This window comes from Pantherophis guttatus, chromosome 13, assembly GCF_059756535.1.
Source record: "Pantherophis guttatus breed Tessera chromosome 13, ASM5975653v1, whole genome shotgun sequence".
Classification (NCBI taxonomy): domain Eukaryota; kingdom Metazoa; phylum Chordata; class Lepidosauria; order Squamata; family Colubridae; genus Pantherophis; species Pantherophis guttatus.
In genome coordinates this window covers 12,238,286-12,249,692 of record NC_142075.1, presented here as the reverse complement: position 1 = coordinate 12,249,692, position 11,407 = coordinate 12,238,286, and the positions used below count along the sequence as shown (strand labels likewise).

At 42.5% G+C, this 11,407-nt stretch overlaps 1 protein-coding gene across 1 annotated transcript in view; it reads left to right on the top strand.

Annotated features, from left to right (window-relative positions):
- Positions 1-2,557: 2,557 nt before the first annotated feature.
- The window catches only part of KLHL25 (kelch like family member 25), a 30,288-nt gene continuing 21,438 nt past the window's right edge, over positions 2,558-11,407 (top strand). Inside the window, exon 1 of the mRNA XM_087878349.1 lies at positions 2,558-3,158. The gene's annotated coding sequence lies outside the window, so the exon portion shown is untranslated. The remainder of the gene's footprint in view (positions 3,159-11,407) is intronic.

Sequence of the window (11,407 nt, the reverse complement as noted above, 5' to 3'; positions counted from 1 at the left end):
CATTTCCGGCAAATGGCTTGTCCAGTCTCTTCTTAAAAGCCTCCAGTAACGGAGCACCCACAAATTTTGGTGGCAAGTTGTTTGAACGATTAATTCTTTTCACTGCTGGTAAATTTCTCCTTAATTCTAGGTTGCTTCTCTCCTTGATTAGTTTCCATCCATCGCTTCTTGTTCCTGACTTCAGGTGCTTTTAATATTAAACTTTAAATATTAATTTAAAAAGCACAACCTTTTTTTCTGAAAGTTTCATGACGTTATCTCCTACATTTTTTATGCTTTCAGCGAGCAGAATGATGTTGTCTAATACATAATCATCCCACTCACAAGAGGGCAAAGCAATGATGCAAGACCAGGTGTAAGATTAGTGCAACAACTACAGGATGTAAAGCAAAGTTCGGGCCCTGGGATTGGCATTACAGGTTAAGGCGAAGGCTGTTGAATATACCCATTGGTATGTGAGTTTTGGTCCCACCTTAAGCAATGAAAGCCAGCTGGGTGACTTTGGGCCAGTCCCTCTTTCTCTTTCTGCCTAACCTTCCACACAAAACCAGCTGGATTTCGTGACAAGCAAGGTTATTGTTATTGTTGTAGGGAAACTATCAGTAGGAAGAAGTAATAGGTAATGTTCAACGCCTTGAATTACTTATATAAAGCAATAAAGGCAAGGTTAAAAAAATAACCATGGTTACACCACAGTTTTTTCTGCTGGGAATAGTTACGGATTGTACTGTAATAGAGACTGAGTTGGTTTTGAACTTAATAACAGCTGCCAGGTTACTGGTGGCACAGTATTGGAAGAAGGAAGATCCACCCACCATTGAGGAATGGACATTAAAAGTTGTGCATTTGGCAGAGATGGCAAAAATTTCATCATACCTTAAAGACTATTCAAATGAAAGATATATATCGGAATGGAGAAGATGGATTGACTACATACAAAAAAAGTATCCGAACAAGAAGATACATATAGCTTATGAATGAAATAATTTTTAAGTAGTTTATGTTATAGTTTTTTGAGTTATAAGGAGTTAAAGACTTAGGGAGAATATGAATGCAATAATTTGTTAGCTTATTTTAGCTTTATGTTTGTGAATGCTATACCCTGTGCTTGTTCTGGGAAGTCTAAGGAGGGGGGTGGGGGGGAAGGAGGGGAAGGGGGGATGGGAGGCAGGGGGGTGGGAGGGGTTGAAGGGGGAAGGGTGGGGGGGAGAAAATGTTTGTATTTCTTATAAAACTTTTCAATAAAAAAAAAATCCATGGCACGAACCAGTTAAGAGAAATAATCAGAATAAATGAAAACAAGGGAAGGGGGGAGGTCGTTGCTGTGAGGAATTTAAAACTAATTTTAAGCGAAGGCTGCAAAATGCAGGTAGTCCTCGACTTACGACCACAATAGAGCCCCCCACTTTTGTTGCTAAGCGAGACCCCGTGTTAAGTGAAATTTGCCCCGTTTTATGACCGTTCCTGCCTGCCGCAGTTGTTAACCGAATCATTGCAAGAATGATTAATAAATTATATGGAAATCCCCAACTGGGTGTCAACTTTGGAAATGTATACTCATCCATTGTTCAGTTAATGACATGGTTGTTAAGTGAATCTGGCTTCCCCATTGATTTTGCTTGCCCGAAGGTCACATGACCCAGGGGACACTGGAACCATCATAAATATGAGCCGGTTGCCAGGCGTCCGAATTTGGATCACGTGACCATGGAGACGGTGCAACGGCCGTTAAGTGTGAAAAAGGGTCCTAAGTCACTTTTTTTCCAGTGACGTTGAAACTTGGAACAGTCATTAAATGAACCGTTGTAAGTCGAGAACTGCCTGTAACAGAGTTGGAAGGGCCCTTGGAGGCCTTCTAGTCCAATCCCCCTCCTCAAACAGGAGACCCTACCCCAGTCCAGATCTAAAAACAAAAAAAAAGTCAAGAATTATGGCAGAAATGCTTTTGAGGGAGATGCAAAACATTCATTTAGCGCCATAAAGGAAAAACACCAAAACTCAAAATTCGCATTACCGAGCAAGCAACTGTCCTAATAAAGCCCCTCACCACAGACCCTGGTTTTATAATATTATTATTATTATTATTATTATTATTATTATTATTATTATTATTATTATTTAATCTTTAGTGAGATTCACAGCCTTTGAGGCTGGTTAATAGCTCAGCAGCTCGAGTCCTAACCAGGGACCTAGGAACTGTTAAGGTATCATCGGAGGATGTAAGCTGTTCCGAGTAAGGTGGTTTTTTGTAGAGTCAAAATGTCCAAGTCTGGCAAATTTAGAATTTCTAAATAGCGGGGTAGCCCTTTGGGTATTGCTCCAAGGGCTCCAATTACAATCAGGACAACACACAATTTCTTTTTCCATAGTCGCTCAACTTCAATTTGTAAGTCCCGGTACTTTGTGATTTTTTTCTTGCTGCTTATCTTCAATCCCTGCATCACCAGGTATTGCAATGTCAATGAACCCTACTTTTTTCTTTTCAACTATTGTTATGTCAGGTGTGTTGTGGACCAAGTGCCTGTCAGTCTGAATCCTAAGGTCCCACAGGGTGTTGCGTTGTTTCTTCTTCTTCTTCTTCTTCTTCTTCTTCTTCTTCTTCTTCTTCTTCTTCTTCTTCTTCTTCTTCTTCTTCTTCTTCTTCTTCTTCTTCTTCTTCTTCTTCTTCTTCTTCTTCTTCTTCTTCTTCTTCTTCTCCTCCTCCTCCTCCTCCTCCTCCTCCTCCTCCTCCTCCTCCTCCTGCCGCCTGTCCCTTTAAAAATCAAATCCCTCACTCCGCCCCTCCCCTCCCGTCTCAACTCGATACTTCTCACTCCCCCGCCCCGCCCCTCTAAATCCCCGCCCGAGAATCCCTTTCTAAGACTCCGATTGGCCGCATCTTTAATTTCCCCCCCCCTCCCGCCGCTGACAAGGAGAAGCTTGATTGGTGCGGCGGCAGGTGTCGTCACAAAGGCTTTCCATCTTCCGATTGGTCCCGGTGCCCCGTAGAGCTTTGGGGAAAGTAGTTACTTTCAAACCTTTTATTGTTAATTGTATCGGGTGTGGAGGGGGGGGAGAGAAAAGAGGGGAGAGGGAGACGCTCCCGGGGGCCGGTTGGTGGAGATCTACGGCGATCCCAAGATCCAGGCAGCCCTGCCCCGCCTTGAGAGATCCAAGAGGTGAGCATTCGTGAAACACAGTTGTTTTTTCTGCATTATTCCCTTTGCTTTGGGATTTTTATTATTTTTATTATTATTATTTTTTTTAAAAAAAAGGGAAGGAGGGGTTGTCATTAAAGAAAATGGATTTTTTTAAAAAAAACCTAAATAGGGTTCAGATCACAAATACAGCGCTGTGTAAAGGAGGCAGGGGATCCCCCTCTTCTCCACCCCACGCGGAAAGGTTGCTTATAAAATTAAACTCGTGTGACTGGGAGTTGTGTGAACCAAGCAACCAGGTTCTATTAACAATCGGGTGAAGGTGTGAATTGTTTCCTGCTCTGGGGGGTGGGGGGTTGAGGCTTTTGGCCATCCATTGTCTGCTAAACAAACTGGCAAGATTAGGGTTTTTTTTTGTTTGTTTGTTTGTTTTGTTTTGCCATGTACATGTATGCATCTGAACTAGACTGTTGTTTCTTGGTGTCATGTCATACATGTGGGTATATAGGCATAATTTTGTATGTATTTATTTAGTTGGTCCTGTTTATGTGGTGTCTATTGGGAGGGGGAGACCCTTTGAGAGCTTGTATGCAACCAAATTTAATTTTGAATGTATGCCGACTAGTGGGGGCTTTCAAAGTGTCCATAAAGTTATTTTAAGTCTTTTTTCAAAAAGTTTTTTTTTATTTGTCATTTCCATCATTTTTCATTCATCTTTTCTTTTAACTTTCATTTTTCGGGACTGCTCTTTTACCCTTTAGCTTTACTCCAACCTTTCTTCTCCTCCTCCCCTTCTCTTCCTTCCGCTTTCTCCTCCTACTTCCTTCCTTATTCCTCTCCTTCTCTTTCCTACTTCCTTTTCTCTTCCCCCACTCCTCTCTTCTTCCCTCCTTTTAATCTTCTCTGCTCCTCTTTCCCCTCCCTTTTCTTCCTTTCCTTTTCCCTTTCTTCTTTCTCCTCTCCTTTCTTCTCCCTTCCACTCTCTCTACTCCTTCCCCTCTCTCCTGTTGTTTCCCTTTTCAGTTCAATCTAAAGTGGTATTCAAGCAGCCCCGATTTTCTAATTATCTTTATTCTCATTTCTCAATTTCAACTTATTTTAAGTCTTAGCAGTGAGTCAAAGATGCTGGAAAGGATCAGGGAGATTTTTGGGGGCTTTTATTTTTTTAAAAATAAAGCCATTTTAAAATTAAACTCTTGGGAGTGCTGTCCCAAAGGTGCTTTTCTCTCTCTCTCTTTCAACTGGACTTTCTTGTTTTTCTTTGAAGACTTTTGCTTCTCATCTAAGAAGCTGCTTCAGTTCTGGGGTGCTGAGATGCCTCCTTGCAAAGCTTTCAGAGTTATTTCAGTACAAGTTCCAGTTGAAGAGAGTTTATTTGCCCTCTTCTTTGTGAACTTTTCTTTGTAGGGTTGGACTTCCAAGATCCCTTCCAACCTCGATGATGTATGGACACCGAAGCTGCTTATTGTCATGTTAACCTTTTTCTCTTGTGAACTGTTTCGGTATTGTGGAGAGGAATCTAGGGAGATAGCCTGGCTTCACATAACCAAGATAAGACTTTGTTACTAATGTGCTTTTTTAAAGACATAGTGTTTTTTAAATGTTTTAAAGTAAATTATATTTTTATACAAGACGCCTCTGACAGATTTATTTCAGTCCTAGTGTGTTTGCTCATGAGCTGGTTCACGGTCCGGGGTACCCCTCAACCCCAATTCATAACAATCCAACCCGGTTATTATTCTATTATTCTATATATTTTTTTGGTTATGGGATAAATTGTGCTGTTAATTATATGGATAATTAATGCTGTTTTGTTAAGGTAAAGCCTGGGGTTTGCTCTGTGATGTGGAGGGAGGCTTTGGAGTCAATCTATCGCTTGTCATCTCCAGCAGAGTTTTGACTGTGAACTCTAAAGGCACGTAAGGGATTGTGGGAAAATGCTTGCTGTACAGTTTTGTGAATTATGATGGGCATCTGCTTTTTGAAGGGAATAATCTTTCTTGTGGAAGGTGAAGCCAGAGTACGTATAAACCCATCTAACGCCTGAGCAGATGGCGACGACGTATAAATTTCATATGGTGGTATGAATGAGAACATATTTGCTTTCATTTGTCCTCACAAACGCAAAGCAAAATTAAAACTAGGTGTCTGCAAAAAGTGACACCTAGTTTTAATTTTGCTTTCCCCCCATCCCTCCTATTTATATCAGCCTAGGAAGAGACTCCATCTGATGTAAAACAAAACAAAATTCAATGTTTTTGTTTGCACCGTATGTTTTATATCCAAATATCTTGTATTTAAGATTCTGCTAATATTATTGTTTATCCAACAGCTACCATTTTAATTGTGTGGTTTGATAATTTAGTCAGCTGTTGTCTTCCCTAGCAAGGGATGAGGGAAGTCTTTGGAGATACCACAAAGGCTCAGAGGTTCATCGTGATTCCACAGATTAAAAAAAACACACAACCTCATTCTCATCAATGTATTCAGTATTTGCAGTTGGAAAGTAGCACTGTATGATCTGTGGGATCATTGATTTTACGGCTGATAGGGCTCCTAATATATCTAAACTGAAGCCCATTTAACTGTGTTGTGATAACAAAATTATCGCAACACAGTTCAAGACCGCCTTCTACCGCATAACTCCCAACGACTGGTAAGATCCCACAGAGTTGGTCTCCTCCGGGTCCCTTCAGTTAAACAGTGCCGGCTGGCGGGCCCACAGGGGAGGGCCTTCTCTGTGGCTGCCCCAGTTCTCTGGAACCAGTTACCTCCTGAGGTCCGGACCATCCCCACCCTATTGGCCTTCCGGAAAGCGGTGAAGACCTGGCTTTTCCGGCAGGCCTGGGGCCATTGATCTCGCTCTTACGATCTGGCGAGATCCGGCCATGAATGGTGTGAATGAGTTTTAATGCTTTTAATGTTTTTAATTCTTAAATGTTTTTTTATAATGATTTTAAATGCATTGTGAGCCATCCTGAGTCTTCGGAGAGGGGCGGCATACAAATTGAATAAATAAATAAATAAATTAAAGCGCTCCATGGCATTGGACCCGGGTACCTTCGAGACCGTCTTCTGCCACCAGTAGCCTCCCACCGGCCAGTCCGCTCCCACAGAGAGGGTCTCCTCAGGGTGCCATCAGCCAAATTATGTCGGCTGGCGACACCCAAAGAGGAGGGCCTTCTCTGTGGGAGCCCCTGCCCTTTGGAATGAACTCCCCCCAGAAATTCGTAAAATCTCTGATCTCCGTGTATTTCGCTGTGCCCTCAAAACCATGTTGTTCCGCCAGGCTGGGCTATCAATATAAAGATTTTAATTGGTTTTAAATGGGATTTTAAATTTGGGGTTTTATAAATTGGGCCTATTATTTAATAATTTTAATTATTTTTAAATATTGTCTGTCTTTGTGTTTTAATTAGGCTGTACATTGCCCTGAGTCCTTCGGGAGAAGGGCGGTATAGAAATAAAATTAATAAATAAATAAATTATAAATAAATAAATAAATAAATAACAATTACTTGCCTTCACGCATTGCACCGAGGCCTAACCTTCCATTTGCAAATCGGTACGGGAGGTGATTAAGTATCAAACTTTCTTATGGGTTAACAGAGATGGACTCAGTCAGTAGATGACCTATATTTTTGTATAATTAAGTCCTCACATTGTAGGAAGTTGTAATGTGGATCATTTTAGCTTAATGTGATGGCTTAAATCCAGCCAGAGTAGTTTGTGGTTTATAGCTTAGCACAGGGATCTGCAGCCTTAAACACTCAAAGAGCCATTTGGACCAGTTTCCCACAGAAAAGAAAACACCGGGAGCCACAAAATCCTTCCCGTGCCTCACTATTTCTTGAGCGGCCACAAAACTAGCATATGTAGTTGAATTAAATGTTCTGTTTTCTTCTGAAACTTTTCTTTTCTTGGATTTATCCATGGTTGGCCTACCGGGGGTTGAAAAGCTCAATAAATTGCGTGCCAGCGGGTGTTGCACATTGGCAGTTGTGATGCATATTTAGAGTGCCAGGGCGCCGCAGCAGAGGGGTGAAAGAGCCACATGCGGCTCCAGAGCCGCAGGTTGCTGACCCCTGGCTTAGCACAAAGAATGAACTCAGTTAGTGATGGCTCATTTCAAATGTGCTTAAAACCATCATTGTCTCTCTCTTTATGACGGAGGGATAAGGATGAGTGCATGACAAATCTTCGGGAGTGCATATAATTCAAATGTGGCAGTGAGAAACATTTTAACATAATCCTTAAATTCTTGCACTGCATTTTCCACACTACCTCAGTAAAAAAAAAAAATCCCACATATCCCTTGATTTAAAATCACAGTTGTAATCCCCAAATTTCTGTTGCTAAGTGAGGCATTTGTTAAGTGAGTTTTGCCCCATTTTGCAACTTTTCTTGCCACAGTTTTTAAGTTAATCCCTACAGTTGTTAAATTAGTAACCTAATTGTTCAGTGAATCTGGCTCCCCCATTGACTTTTGCTTGCCGCAGTGGTCCTAAATGTGAAAAATGGTCATAAGTCATTTTTTTCAGTGCCATTGTAACTTCAAGCTGTCACTAATTCTTAGTCAAGGACATATATATTTTAAACACATCCATTACACATCCAAACACATCCTATATATTTTAAACACATCCATTTTTTTTTTTAACAAAAAGCCCCCATATCTTAATTCAGCAGCAAACAGTATTTATTTCTCTCTTCTGGAGACAGAAATAAAAGATTGTATCCTAAAAAAACAACAACCATAAACTCTGCTGAAGTGAGCAGTATTTGATGTACTTTGTTCCTAAGAGACTGCACTTCGGTAAATAAATAAACCCTACCACAAGAACATTCAAATGAATCTTGGAGCCATGTGAATTTATCACCAGGCCACAATGAGGCAGTTAATTCGCATAGAATTTTAATTCTGTATGTATTTTTTTAAACTCGGCTTACCTGCACAACTGGGTTACTCACTGCACCTTTCCTTTCCTCCCTTCTTAAGAGTTAGAAATGACTTCGAAGAGGAACTTCTTCCAGCTAAGGCCTTTTCAGCCATGAGGTCTGGGAACACAGATTGATTAAATCAAAGTTTAACCACCTGTGCAATTTAAAGAGACAGAATTAAGATGCTTAATATTCTATTGTGCCCTTTTTAGATACTGCCTCTCTGTAAAATAGTCAGGATAGTGTAACAGCAAACATACCCAGAAGGAAAAATGTATGGAACTGGTAAAGAAGAATTGTTAGAAGGGGTATCTCTTATTTTATACCTTAAAGCAGGTGTGGGCAAATGTGGCCCTTTTACAACCTGTGGACTTCAACTCCCAGAATTCCTGAGACAGCTTGGCTGTCTCAGGAATTCTGGGAGTTGAAGTCCACAGGTTGTAAAAGGGCCACATTTGCCCACACCTGCCTTAAAGTGAAATTATGTCAAAGGAATTGATGGAAATGGTTTTCAGAGAAGGATGAGAGTTATAATCTCAGCACATTTGTGTTTTTTTTTAATACCAAAGTTTTTTATTTTTATTTTTTATCAACATATTTAAATGTACAGTCTTTTGTCCATCATTAATCATTATTCATTCATCTTATTTTTTAGCTTCCATTTGCTAATTAGTTGTGCGGGTCTGCTCTTCTACCATCTCCTTTTATTTTAATACGACCTTTCTTTTTCTTCTTCCCTTCTCTCTCCTCTTCTATCTCTTTCTACTTTCCTCATTCCTCCTCTCCTTCCCTTTTCTACTTCCTCTCCTCTTTCCTCTCTCCTCTCTTCTTCCTCCCTTTCTTGCCCTCTCTCCTACTCTTCTTTTCCCCTTCTTTCTCAGCACATTTGTAAGCACCAGGCCTGATTAGCTAGTCTGAAAGAATATGGGAGATCTATATATTAGGAATCAATGTATAGGCACAGATAGTCCTCGAGATACGACCACAATTGAGCCCAAAATTTATGTTGCTAAGTGAAACATTCGTTAAGTGAGTTTTGCCCCATTTTATGACCTTTCTTGCCACAATTGTTAAGTGAATCATTGCAGTTGTGAAGTTACTAACATTCCTAGCAAACTACACTCTGGAGCCTAACTCTGGCTTATCATAATATGTGTCATGTTTAAGCTTGTATGCGCAGCTTAACACATATTATTTCCGCCTTCCCTACTGCAATCCTGTAAGGTGACTGCAAATTTGGTGGCTTAAGATAGACTGGAAAAAGCTGCCTTTGCAGCTACCGGCTTCTTCTCTGCCAATGCATTTTCTCCTGAACCTTCTGAAAGCTTGAATGGTAGCAGTTTGCTGGTTCATCAACTTCTTAAGCATCCCAGTCAAGAGACTGGAGCGAGGGAAACAGGATCGGCCGAGGCCAGGATAAAATGCACGGAGAGGCAATTATTTAAAAAGTGTGGTGAAACAGGGTTTATGGTCTTTGCTTCCTCGTGGTCTCTTTCCACACCAGGAAAAACTAAATGGAAACACAAGCGTATGTTTGTGTTTTGGTTCAGTTATTAAAAATGTTCATATTGCACCTTTAAGGGTACAGATCTTTTTTTTTTATTTTAACCCATGAAATCCATTATTTGAAGGGCTTTTTAAAGCACGTGTAGCATGTTTTTAAAAGGCTTGGGAAAACACATCATGGCTGAGGCAACGTTCCCCACTCCAGAACGGGGCCTTCCATACGGAATCCTCCCCCACCCCCAAACCTTGTCCTGATGGGCATTGTAGTCCAGCCTTTGATAGCCACTGCTCCTGAGTAAAGAAATATAAGCAGAGGCTAGGACAGTGATGGCTAACCTTTTTGCCGTCACGTGCCAAAAATGGGAGTCATGGGGGGGGGCGGTTGTATGCTCACACCCATAATTCAATGTGCCCCGCCCCCGTGAATGTTCGGGGGACCCCTCCCTGTACTCCCCCCGCTATGACACGGTGGGCCCAGTAGGTCGCCCTCCCCAGGCTCCAGAGGCTTTCTTAGAGCCTGGGGAGGGAGAAAATGGCCTTCCACACCCCACCCCAGAGGCACTCTGGAGGCCGGAAACAGCCCATTTCCCGACTTCCGTTGGGCCCGGAAGGCCCGTTTTTCGCCCTCCCCAGGCTCCAGAGGCTTTCTAGGAGCCTGGGGAGAGTGAAAACGGCCTTCCCCACCCCCCTGGAAGCCCTCCGGCTCTCCGACTTCCTTTGAGCCTGGCTTCCATTGGGCCTGGAAGGCCCGAAAATCGGCAGATGCATGCATGCACGCTAAACCTGAGCTAGGACAATGCTTGCGTGCCCACAGATATGGCCCCGCGTGCCACCTGAGGCACACTGGCCATAGGTTCACCATCACGGGGCTAGGAAATGTGTCTCAAGACAGGCCTCTGGCAAAGAAGTAAAGTGACATGTAGAAAATATATATATCGTACTTTTCGCAGAATAAGACGCACTCCCCCCCCCCCAAAAAAAGTGGGTGAAAATTGTGGTGCGTCCTACACACTGAATGTTGCCGAAGCCCCGCTGGCCCCCACCCGCCAGCTGTTTTCGGCCTCCGCGCATCACGTTTCTGGCCTCTGCACACCCCATTTTGAGATTGCAACCTTAAATTATTTAATAGCAAAAGAAGTCTGGGGCTGCTGATTTATGCATTGCAGGTAAAATTATCTAAGTAATTGGAACATATTCTAATGTCCATAGTTTACTCCTGTAGTCTGGAGAGAGTAGGGCAGACTTCCCCAACCTCTACCGTTTTAAGGACCAGCTGGGGTGTGGGGGAGAAGAGAAGGGGATGGTACCATGCGACCAGCTGGCAAGCACACCTCGGAGGGTGCTCCATTTGTGCAAGTGGCGAGCACGCACGCCCTGTTCAAGCAAATAGAGAACGTGTGCACACGCTCGCCCGCTACTCATGCAAGCGGGAGGACGTGCTTTTGCTCACCCGCTGTTTCCACAGCCAAGTTGCAAAACAGCTCAGGGCCCACTAAGTGGGCAGTGGCCAAGAGGTTGGGGACCCTTGGACTAGGGGGATCACCAGACAGATCCATGAGGATATAGCCAAGACAAGTTACTGAGGATCTGACTCGCTGAGAACATTATAGGGAAGCAACTACAGGTTGCCATGAAGAATTGGCATTTTTGCAGGCCATGGAAAGGGCAGAAGTAAATCTGATGTATGTCATCGAGAGTGGTGTTTAATTCAGCCCTTTGCGGATGGTTGAGACAATGACTTCCCGCCTTTTACTCTATTGCTATTGCTTTCTTGCTGGAAGGGCTGCCAAGAAATGCTTAACTATTGCAAGATACATCAAGGC